The sequence below is a fragment of the Hypanus sabinus genome, chromosome 3 (genome assembly GCF_030144855.1).
Source record: "Hypanus sabinus isolate sHypSab1 chromosome 3, sHypSab1.hap1, whole genome shotgun sequence".
NCBI lineage: Eukaryota > Metazoa > Chordata > Chondrichthyes > Myliobatiformes > Dasyatidae > Hypanus > Hypanus sabinus.
Window position 1 is genome coordinate 12,931,383 of NC_082708.1, and position 13,650 is coordinate 12,945,032.

Consider the following 13,650-nt stretch of genomic DNA (forward strand, 5'->3'; position numbering starts at 1 on the left):
CTGACACTACATAGCGTCAATGCCTGACACTACATAGCATCAGTGCCTGACACTACATAGCGTCAACAAAGCCTGACACTACATAGGATCAAAGCCTGACACTACATATCGTCAACAAAGCCTGTCACTACATAGCGTCAAAGCCTGACACTACATAGCGTCAAAGCCTGACACTACATAGCGTCAACAAAGCCTGAAACTACATAGCGTCAAAGCCTGACAATACAGAGAGTCAAAGCCTGACACTACATAGCGTCAACAAAGCCTGACACTACATAGCGTCAACAAAGCCTGACACTACATAGAGTCAAAGCCTGACACTAAATAGCGTCAAAGCCTGACACTACATAGCTTCAACAGCCTGACACTACATAGCGTCAACAAAGCCTGACACTACATAGCGTCAACAAAGCCTGACACTACATAGCGTCAAAGCCTGACACTACATAGCGTCAAAGCCTGACACTACATAGGGTCAGCAAAGCCTGACACTACATAGCGTCAAAGCCTGACACTAAATAGCGTCAAAGCCTGACACTACATAGCTTCAACAAACCCTGACACTACATAGCATCAAAGCCTGACACTACATAGCGTCAATGCCTGACAATACATAGCGTCAATGCCTGACACTACATAGCGTCAACAAAGCCTGACACTAAATAGCGTCAAAGCCTGACACTACATAGCATCAACAATGCCTGACACTACATAGCGTCAATGCCTGACACTACATAGCGTCAATGCCTGACAGTAAATAGCGTCAAAGCCTGACACTACATAGCTTCAAAAGCCTGACACTACATAGCGTCAACAAAGCCTGATACTACATAGCGTCAACAAAGCCTGACACTACATAGCATCAAAGCTGACACTACATAGCGTCAAAGCATGAAATTACATAGCGTCAGCAATGCCTGACACTACATAGCGTCAATGCCTGACACTACATAGAGTCAGCAAAGCCTGACACTACATAGCATCAAAGCCTGACACTACATATCGTCAACAAAGCCTGTCACTACATAGCGTCAAAGCGTGACACTACATATCGTCAACAAAGCCTGTCACTACATAGCGTCAAAGCCTGACACTACATAGCTTCAAAGCCTGACACTATATAGCGTCAAAGCCTGACACGACATAGCGTCAACAAAGCCTGACACTACATAGCGTCAAAGCCTGACACTAAATAGCGTCAAAGCCTGACACTACATAGCTTCAACAAACCCTGACACTACATAGCGTCAATGCCTGACACTACATAGCGTCAATGCCTGACACTACATAGCCTCAATGCCTGACACTAAATAGCGTCAAAGCCTGACACTACATCGCGTCAACAAAGCCTGACACTACATAGCGTCAACAAAGCCTGACACTACATAGCGTCAAAGCCTGACACTAAATAGCGTCAAAGCCTGACACTACATAGCTTCAACAAACCCTGACACTACATAGCGTCAATGCCTGACACTACATAGCGTCAATTCCTGACACTAAATAGCGTCAAAGCTTGACACTACATAGCTTCAACAGCCTGACAGTACATAGCGTCAAGAAAGCCTAACACTACATAGCGTCAAAGCCTGACACTACATTGCTTCAACTGCCTGACACCACATAGCGACAACAAAGCCTGACACTACATAGCGTCAACAAAGCCTGACACTACATAGCGTCAAAGCCTGACACTAAATAGCTTCAACAGCCTGACACTACATAGCGTCAACAAAGCCTGACACTACATAGGGTCAACAAAGCCAGACACTACATAGCGTCAAAGCCTGACAATACAGAGCGTCAAAGCCTGACACTACATAGCGTCAACAAAGCCTGATACTATATAGCATCAAAGCCTGACACTACATATCGTCAACAAAGCCTGTCACTACCTAGCGTCAAAGCCTGACACTACATATCGTCAACAAAGCCTGTCACTACATAGCGTCAAAGCCTGACACTACATAGCGTTAAAGCCTGACACTATATAGCGTCAAAGCCTGACACTACATAGTATCAACAAAGCCTCACACTACATAGCGTCAAAGCCTGACACTACATAGCTTCAAGAAAGCCTGACACTACATAGCGTCAAAGCCTGACAATACAGAGAGTCAAAGCCTGACACTACATAGCGTCAACAAAGCCTGACACTAAATAGCGTCAAAGCCTGACACTACATGGCTTCAACAAAGCCAGACACTACTTAGAGTCAAAGCCTGACACTACATAGCGTCAGCAATGCCTGACACTACATAGCGTCAATGCCTGACACTACATAGCGTCAATGCCTGACACTGCATAGCGTCAACAAAGCCTGACACTACATAGCATCAAAGCCTGACACTACGTAGCGTCAAAGCCTGACACTACATAGCGTCAACAAAGCCTGACACTACATAGCGTCAACAAAGCCTGACACTACTTAGCGTCAAAGCCTGACACTACATAGTGTCAAAGCCTGAAATTACATAGCGTCAACTAAGCCTGACACTACATAGCGTCAAAGCCTGACAATACAGAGAGTCAAAGCCTGACACTACATAGCGTCAACAAAGCCTGACACTAAATAGCGTCAAAGCCTGACACTACATAGCTTCAACAAAGCCTGACACTACATAGAGTCAAAGCCTGACACTACATAGCGTCAGCAATGCCTGACACTACATAGCGTCAATGCCTGACACTACATAGCGTCAATGCCTTACACTACATAGCGTCAACAAAGCCTGACACTACATAGCATCAAAGACTGACACTACATAGCGTCAAAGCCTGACACTACATAGCGTCAACAAAGCCTGACACTACATAGCGTCAAAGCCTGACAATACAGAGCATCAAAGCCTCACACTACATAGCGTCAACAAAGCCTGACACTACATAGCGTAATAGCCTGACACTACATAGCGTCAATGCCTGACACTAAATAGCGTCAAAGCCTGTCACTACATTGCTTCAACAGCCTGACACTACATAGCGACAACAAAGCCTGACACTACATAGCGTCAACAAAGCCTGACACTACATAGCGTCAAAGCCTGACACTACATAGCTTCAACAGCCTGACACTACATAGCGTCAACAAAGCCTGACACAACATAGCGTCAACAAAGCCAGACACTACATAGCGTCAAAGCCTGACAATACAGAGCGTCAAAGCCTGACACTACATAGCGTCAACAAAGCCTGATATTATATAGCATCAAAGCCTGACACTACATATCGTCAACAAAGCCTGTCACTACATAGCGTCACAGCCTGCCACTACATATCGTCAACAAAGCCTGACACTACATAGCGTCAAAGCCTGACAATACAGAGAGTCAAAGCCTGACACTACATAGCGTCAACAAAGCCTGACACTAAATAGCGTCAAAGCCTGACACTACATAGCTTCAACAAAGCCTGACACTACATAGAGTCAAAGCCTGACACTACATAGCGTCAGCAATGCCTGACACTACATAGCGTCAATGCCTTACACTACATAGCGTCAATGCCTTACACTACATAGCGTCAACAAAGCCTGACACTACATAGCATCAAAGCCTGACACTACATAGCGTCAAAGCCTGACACTACATAGCGTCAACAAAGCCTGACACTACATAGTGTAATAGCCTGACACTACATAGCGTCAATGCCTGACACTAAATAGCGTCAAAGCCTGACACTACATTGCTTCAACAGCCTGACACTACATAGCGACAACAAAGCCTGACACTACATAGCGTCAACAAAGCCTGACACTACATAGCGTCAAAGCCTGACACTACATAGCTTCAACAGCCTGACACTACATAGCGTCAAAGCCTGACAATACAGAGCGTCAAAGCCTGACACTACATAGCGTCAACAAAGCCTGATACTATATAGCATCAAAGCCTGACACTACATATCGTCAACAAAGCCTGTCACTACATAGCGTCAAAGCCTGCCACTACATATCGTCAACAAAGCCTGTCACTACATAGCGTCAAAGCCTGACACTACATAGCGTCAAAGCCTGACACTACATAGCGTCAACAAAGCCTGACACTACATAGCGTCAAAGCCTGACGCTAAATAGCGTCAAAGCCTGACACTACATAGCTTCAACAAAGACTGACACTACATAGCTTCAAAGCCTGACACTACATAGCGTCAGCAATGCCTGACACTACATAGCGTCAATGCCTGACACTACATAGCGTCAATGCCTGACACTATATAGCGTCAACAAAGCCTGACACTACATAGCATCAAAGCCTGACACTACATAGCGTCAACAAAGCCTGACACTACATAGCGTCAAAGCCTGAAATTACATAGCGTCAACAAAGCCTGACACTACATAGCGTCAACAAAGCCTGACACTACATAGCGTCAAAGCCTGACACTACATAGCGTCAAAGCCTGACACTACATAGCGTCAACAAAGCCTGACACTACATAGCGTCAAAGCCTGACACTAAATAGCGTCAAAGCCTGACACTACATAGCTTCAACAAAGCCTGACACTACATAGCGTCAAATCCTGACACTACATAGCGTCAGCAATGCCTGACACTACATAGCGTCAACAAAGCCTGACACTACATAGCATCAAAGCCTGACACTACATATCGTCAACAAAGCCTGTCACTACATAGCGTCAAAGCCTGACACTACATATCGTCAACATAGCCTGTCACTACATAGCGTCAAAGCCTGACACTACATAGCGTCAAAGCCTGACACTACATAGCGTCAACAAAGCCTGACACTACATAGCGTCAAAGCCTGACAATACAGAGAGTCAAAGCCTAACAGTACATAGCGTCAACAAAGCCTGACACTACATAGCGTCAACAAAGCCTGACACTACATAGCGTCAAAGCCTGACACTACATAGCGTCAACAAAGCCTGACTCTACATAGCGTCAAAGACTGACACTAAATAGCGTCAAAGCCTGACAGTACATAGCTTCAACAGCCTGACACTACATAGCATCAGCAAAGCCTGACACTACATAGCGTCAACAAAGCCTGACACTACATAGCGTCAAAGCCTGACACTACATAGCGTCAAAGCCTGAAATTACATAGCGTCAACAAAGCCTGGCACTACATAGCGTCAAAGCCTGACACTAAATAGCGCCAATGCCTGACACTACATAGCGTCAATGCCTGACACTACATAGCTGCAACAGCCTGAGACTACATAGCGTCAACTAAGCCTGACACTACATAGCGTCAACAAAGCCTGACACTACATAGCGTCAAAGCCTGACACTACATAGCGTCAAAGCCTGAAATTACATAGCGTCAACAAAGCCTGACACTAGATAGCGTCAAAGCCTGACACTAAATAGCGTCAAAGCCTGACACTACATAGCGTCAGCAATGCCTGACAATACAGAGCGTCAATGCCTGACACTACATAGCGTCAACAAAGCCTGTCACTACATAGCGTCAAAGCGTGACACTACATATCGTCAACAAAGCCTGTCACTACATAGCGTCAAAGCCTGACACTACATAGCCTCAAAGCCTGACACTATATAGCGTCAAAGCCTGACACTACATAGCGTCAACAAGGCCTGACACTACATAGCGTCAAAGCCTGACACTAAATAGCGTCAAAGCCTGACACTACATAGCTTCAACAAACCCTGACACTACATAGCGTCAATGCCTGACACTACATAGCGTCAATGCCTGACACTAAATAGCGTCAAAGCCTGACACTACATAGCGTCAACAAAGCCTGACCCTACATAGCGTCAATGCCTGACACTAAATAGCGTCAAAGCCTGACACTACATAGCTTCAACAAAGCCTGACACTACATAGCGTCAAAGCCTGACACTATATAGCGTCAGCAATGCCTGACACTACATAGCGTCAATGCCTGACACTACATAGCATCACCAAAGCCTGACACTACATAGCATCAAAGCCTTACACTACATAGCGTCAACAAAGCCTGATACTACATAGCGTCAAAGCCTGACACTACATAGCGTCAACAAAGCCTGACACTACATAGCGTCAAAGCCTGACACTAAATAGCGTCAATGCCTGACACTACATAGCTTCAACAAAGCCTGACACTACATATCGTCAAAGCCTGACACTACATAGCATCAGCAATGCCTGACACTACATAGCGTCAATGCCTGACACTACATAGCATCAGTGCCTGACACTACATAGCGTCAACAAAGCCTGACACTACATAGGATCAAAGCCTGACACTACATATCGTCAACAAAGCCTGTCACTACATAGCGTCAAAGCCTGACACTACATAGCGTCAAAGCCTGACACTACATAGCGTCAACAAAGCCTGACACTACATAGCGTCAAAGCCTGACAATACAGAGAGTCAAAGCCTGACACTACATAGCGTCAACAAAGCCTGACACTACATAGCGTCAACAAAGCCTGACACTACATAGAGTCAAAGCCTGACACTAAATAGCGTCAAAGCCTGACACTACATAGCTTCAACAGCCTGACACTACATAGCGTCAACAAAGCCTGACACTACATAGCGTCAACAAAGCCTGACACTACATAGCGTCAAAGCCTGACACTACATAGCGTCAAAGCCTGACACTACATAGGGTCAGCAAAGCCTGACACTACATAGCGTCAAAGCCTGACACTAAATAGCGTCAAAGCCTGACACTACATAGCTTCAACAAACCCTGACACTACATAGCATCAAAGCCTGACACTACATAGCGTCAATGCCTGACAATACATAGCGTCAATGCCTGACACTACATAGCGTCAACAAAGCCTGACACTAAATAGCGTCAAAGCCTGACACTACATAGCATCAACAATGCCTGACACTACATAGCGTCAATGCCTGACACTACATAGCGTCAATGCCTGACAGTAAATAGCGTCAAAGCCTGACACTACATAGCTTCAACAGCCTGACACTACATAGCGTCAACAAAGCCTGATACTACATAGCGTCAACAAAGCCTGACACTACATAGCATCAAAGCCTGACACTACATAGCGTCAAAGCATGAAATTACATAGCGTCAGCAATGCCTGACACTACATAGCGTCAATGCCTGACACTACATAGAGTCAGCAAAGCCTGACACTACATAGCATCAAAGCCTGACACTACATATCGTCAACAAAGCCTGTCACTACATAGCGTCAAAGCGTGACACTACATATCGTCAACAAAGCCTGTCACTACATAGCGTCAAAGCCTGACACTATATAGCGTCAAAGCCTGACACTACATAGCGTCAACAAAGCCTGACACTAAATAGCGTCAAAGCCTGACACTACATAGCTTCAACAAACCCTGACACTACATAGCGTCAATGCCTGACACTACATAGCGTCAATTCCTGACACTAAATAGCGTCAAAGCCTGACACTACATAGCTTCAAAGCCTGACACTATATAGCGTCAAAGCCTGACACTACATAGCGTCAACAAAGCCTGACACTAAATAGCGTCAAAGCCTGACACTACATAGCTTCAACAAACCCTGACACTACATAGCGTCAATGCCTGACACTACATAGCGTCAATTCCTGACACTAAATAGCGTCAAAGCCTGACACTACATTGCATCAACTGCCTGACACTACATAGCTTCAACAGCCTGACAGTACATAGCGTCAAGAAAGCCTAACACTACATAGCGTCAAAGCCTGACACTAAATAGCGTCAAAGCCTGACACTACATTGCTTCAACTGCCTGACACCACATAGCGACAACAAAGCCTGACACTACACAGCGTCAACAAAGCCTGACACTACATAGCGTCAAAGCCTGACACTAAATAGCTTCAACAGCCTGACACTACATAGCGTCAACAAAGCCTGACACTACATAGGGTCAACAAAGCCAGACACTACATAGCGTCAAAGCCTGACAATACAGAGCGTCAAAGCCTGACACTACATAGCGTCAACAAAGCCTGATACTATATAGCATCAAAGCCTGACACTACATATCGTCAACAAAGCCTGTCACTACATAGCGTCAAAGCCTGACACTACATATCGTCAACAAAGCCTGTCACTACATAGCGTCAAAGCCTGACACTACATAGCGTTAAAGCCTGACACTATATAGCGTCAAAGCCTGACACTACATAGTATCAACAAAGCCTCACACTACATAGCGTCAAAGCCTGACACTAAATAGCGTCAAGAAAGCCTGACACTACATAGCGTCAAAGCCTGAAAATACAGAGCGTCAAAGCCTGACACTACATAGCGTCAAAGCCTGACACTACATAGCGTCAAAGCCTGACACTACATAGCGTCAAAGCCTGACACTACATAGCGTCAAAGCCTGACACTACATAGCTTCAAGAAAGCCTGACACTACATAGCGTCAACAAAGCCTGACACTACATAGCGTCAACAAAGCCTGACACTACATAGCGTCAAAGCCTGAAATTACATAGCGTCAACAAAGCCTGACACTACATAGCGTCAAAGCCTGACAATACAGAGAGTCAAAGCTTGACACTACATAGCGTCAACAAAGTCTGACACTAAATAGCGTCAAAGCCTGACACTACATGGCTTCAACAAAGCCAGACACTACTTAGAGTCAAAGCCTGACACTACATAGCGTCAACAAAGCCTGACACTACATAGCGTCAAAGCCTGAAATTACATAGCGTCAACAAAGCCTGACACTACATAGCTTCAAGAAAGCCTGACACTACATAGCGTCAACAAAGCCTGACACTACATAGCGTCAACAAAGCCTGACACTACATAGCGTCAAAGCCTGAAATTACATAGCGTCAACAAAGCCTGACACTACATAGCGTCAAAGCCTGACAATACAGAGAGTCAAAGCTTGACACTACATAGCGTCAACAAAGTCTGACACTAAATAGCGTCAAAGCCTGACACTACATGGCTTCAACAAAGCCAGACACTACTTAGAGTCAAAGCCTGACACTACATAGCGTCAGCAATGCCTGACACTACATAGCGTCAATGCCTGACACTACATAGCGTCAATGCCTGACACTGCATAGCGTCAACAAAGCCTGACACTACATAGCATCAAAGCCTGACACTACGTAGCGTCAAAGCCTGACACTACATAGCGTCAACAAAGCCTGACACTACTTAGCGTCAAAGCCTGACACTACATAGTGTCAAAGCCTGAAATTACATAGCGTCAACTAAGCCTGACACTACATAGCGTCAAAGCCTGACAATACAGAGAGTCAAAGCCTGACACTACATAGCGTCAACAAAGCCTGACACTAAATAGCGTCAAAGCCTGACACTACATAGCTTCAACAAAGCCTGACACTACATAGAGTCAAAGCCTGACACTACATAGCGTCAGCAATGCCTGACACTACATAGCGTCAATGCCTGACACTACATAGCGTCAATGCCTTACACTAAATAGCGTCAAAGCCTGACACTACATAGCGTCAACAAAGCCTGACACTACATAGCGTCAAAGCCTGACAATACAGAGCATCAAAGCCTCACACTACATAGCGTCAACAAAGCCTGACACTACATAGCGTAATAGCCTGACACTACATAGCGTCAATGCCTGACACTAAATAGCGTCAAAGCCTGTCACTACATTGCTTCAACAGCCTGACACTACATAGCGACAACAAAGCCTGACACTACATAGCGTCAACAAAGCCTGACACTACATAGCGTCAAAGCCTGACACTACATAGCTTCAACAGCCTGACACTACATAGCGTCAACAAAGCCTGACACTACATATCGTCAACAAAGCCTGTCACTACATAGCGTCAAAGCCTGACACTACATAGCGTCAAAGCCTGACACTACATAGCGTCAACAAAGCCTGACACTACATAGCGTCAAAGCCTGACGCTAAATAGCGTCAAAGCCTGACACTACATAGCTTCAACAAAGACTGACACTACATAGCTTCAAAGCCTGACACTACATAGCGTCAGCAATGCCTGACACTACATAGCGTCAATGCCTGACACTACATAGCGTCAATGCCTGACACTACATAGCGTCAATGCCTGACAGTATATAGCGTCAACAAAGCCTGACACTACATAGCATCAAAGCCTGACACTACATATCGTCAACAAAGCCTGTCACTACATAGCGTCAAAGCCTGACACTACATAGCGTCAAAGCCTGACACTACATAGCGTCAACAAAGACTGACACTACATAGCGTCAACAAAGCCTGACACTACATAGCGTCAACAAAGCGTGACACTACATAGCGTCAAAGCCTGACACTACATAGCGTCAAAGCTTGAAATTACATAGCGTCAACAAAGCCTGACACTACATAGCGTCAAAGCCTGATACTACATAGCGTCAAAGCCTGACACTACATAGCATCAACAAAGCCTGACACTACATAGCGTCAGAGCCTGACACTAAATAGCGTCAAAGCCTGACACTACATAGCTTCAACAAAGCCTGACACTACATAGCGTCAAAGCCTGACACTACATAGCGTCAGCAATGCCTGACACTACATAGCGTCAATGCCTGACACTACATAGCGTCAACAAAGCCTGACACTACATAGCATCAAAGCCTGACACTACATATCGTCAACAAAGCCTGTCACTACATAGCGTCAAAGCCTGACACTACATATCGTCAACAAAGCCTGTCACTACATAGCGTCAAAGCCTGACACTATATAGCGTCAAAGCCTGACATTACATAGCGTCAACAAAGCCTGACACTACATAGCGTCAAAGCCTGACACTAAATAGCGTCAAAGCCTGACACTACATAGCTTCAACAAAGCCTCACACTACATAGCATCAAAGCCTGACACTACATAGCGTCAGCAATGCCTGACACTACATAGCGTCAATGCCTGACACTACATAGCGTCAATGCCTGACACTAAATAGCGTCAAAGCCTGACACTACATAGCTTCAACAGCCTGACACTACATAGCGTCAACAAAGCCTGACACTACATAGCGTCAACAAAGCCTGACACTACATAGCGTCAAAGCCTGACACTACATAGCGTCAAAGCCTGAAATTACATAGCGTCAACAAAGCCTGACACTACATAGCGTCAAAGCCTGACACTAAATAGCGTCAAAGCCTGACACTACATAGCTTCAACAAAGCCTGACACTACTTAGCGTCAAAGCCTGACACTACATAGTGTCAAAGCCTGAAATTACATAGCGTCAACTAAGCCTGACACTACATAGCGTCAAAGCCTGACAATACAGAGAGTCAAAGCCTGACACTACATAGCGTCAACAAAGCCTGACACTAAATAGCGTCAAAGCCTGACACTACATAGAGTCAAAGCCTGACACTACATAGCGTCAGCAATGCCTGACACTACATAGCGTCAATGCCTGACACTACATAGCGTCAATGCCTTACACTACATAGCGTCAACAAAGCCTGACACTACATAGCATCAAAGACTGACACTACATAGCGTCAAAGCCTGACACTACATAGCGTCAACAAAGCCTGACACTACATAGCGTCAAAGCCTGACAATACAGAGCATCAAAGCCTCACACTACATAGCGTCAACAAAGCCTGACACTACATAGCGTAATAGCCTGACACTACATAGCGTCAATGCCTGACACTAAATAGCGTCAAAGCCTGACACTACATTGCTTCAACAGCCTGACACTACATAGCGACAACAAAGCCTGACACTACATAGCGTCAACAAAGCCTGACACTACATAGCGTCAAAGCCTGACACTACATAGCGTCAAAGCCTGAAATTAAATAGCGTCAACAAAGCCTGACACTACATAGCGTCAACAAAGCCTGACACAACATAGCGTCAACAAAGCCAGACACTACATAGCGTCAAAGCCTGACAATACAGAGCGTCAAAGCCTGACACTACATAGCGTCAACAAAGCCTGATATTATATAGCATCAAAGCCTGACACTACATATCGTCAACAAAGCCTGTCACTACATAGCGTCAAAGCCTGCCACTACATATCGTCAACAAAGCCTGACACTACATAGCGTCAAAGCCTGACAATACAGAGAGTCAAAGCCTGACACTACATAGCGTCAACAAAGCCTGACACGAAATAGCGTCAAAGCCTGACACTACATAGCTTCAACAAAGCCTGACACTACATAGAGTCAAAGCCTGACACTACATAGCGTCAGCAATGCCTGACACTACATAGCGTCAATGCCTTACACTACATAGCGTCAATGCCTTACACTACATAGCGTCAACAAAGCCTGACACTACATAGCATCAAAGCCTGACACTACATAGCGTCAAAGCCTGACACTACATAGCGTCAACAAAGCCTGACACTACATAGCGTAATAGCCTGACACTACATAGCGTCAATGCCTGACACTAAATAGCGTCAAAGCCTGACACTACATTGCTTCAACAGCCTGACACTACATAGCGACAACAAAGCCTGACACTACATAGCGTCAACAAAGCCTGACACTACATAGCGTCAAAGCCTGACACTACATAACTTCAACAGCCTGACACTACATAGCGTCAACAAAGCCTGACACAACATAGCGTCAACAAAGCCAGACACTACATAGCGTCAAAGCCTGACAATACAGAGCGTCAAAGCCTGACACTACATAGCGTCAACAAAGCCTGATACTATATAGCATCAAAGCCTGACACTACATATCGTCAACAAAGCCTGTCACTACATAGCGTCAAAGCCTGCCACTACATATCGTCAACAAAGCCTGTCACTACATAGCGTCAAAGCCTGACACTACATAGCGTCAAAGCCTGACACTACATAGCGTCAACAAAGCCTGACACTACATAGCGTCAAAGCCTGACGCTAAATAGCGTCAAAGCCTGACACTACATAGCTTCAACAAAGACTGACACTACATAGCTTCAAAGCCTGACACTACATAGCGTCAGCAATGCCTGACACTACATAGCGTCAATGCCTGACACTACATAGCGTCAATGCCTGACACTACATAGCGTCAATGCCTGACACTATATAGCGTCAACAAAGCCTGACACTACATAGCATCAAAGCCTGACACTACATATCGTCAACAAAGCCTGTCACTACATAGCGTCAAAGCCTGACACTACATAGCGTCAAAGCCTGACACTACATAGCGTCAACAAAGACTGACACTACATAGCGTCAACAAAGCCTGACACAACATAGCGTCAAAGCCTGACACTACATAGCGTCAAAGCCTGAAATTACATAGCGTCAACAAAGCCTGACACTACATAGCGTCAACAAAGCGTGACACTACATAGCGTCAAAGCCTGACACTACATAGCGTCAAAGCTTGAAATTACATAGCGTCAACAAAGCCTGACACTACATAGCGTCAAAGCCTGATACTACATAGCGTCAAAGCCTGACACTACATAGCATCAACAAAGCCTGACACTACATAGCGTCAGAGCCTGACACTAAATAGCGTCAAAGCCTGACACTACATAGCTTCAACAAAGCCTGACACTACATAGCGTCAAAGCCTGACACTACATAGCGTCAGCAATGCCTGACACTACATAGCGTCAATGCCTGACACTACATAGCGTCAACAAAGCCTGACACTACATAGCATCAAAGCCTGACACTACATATCGTCAACAAAGCCTGTCACTACATAGCGTCAAAGCCTGACACTACATATCGTCAACA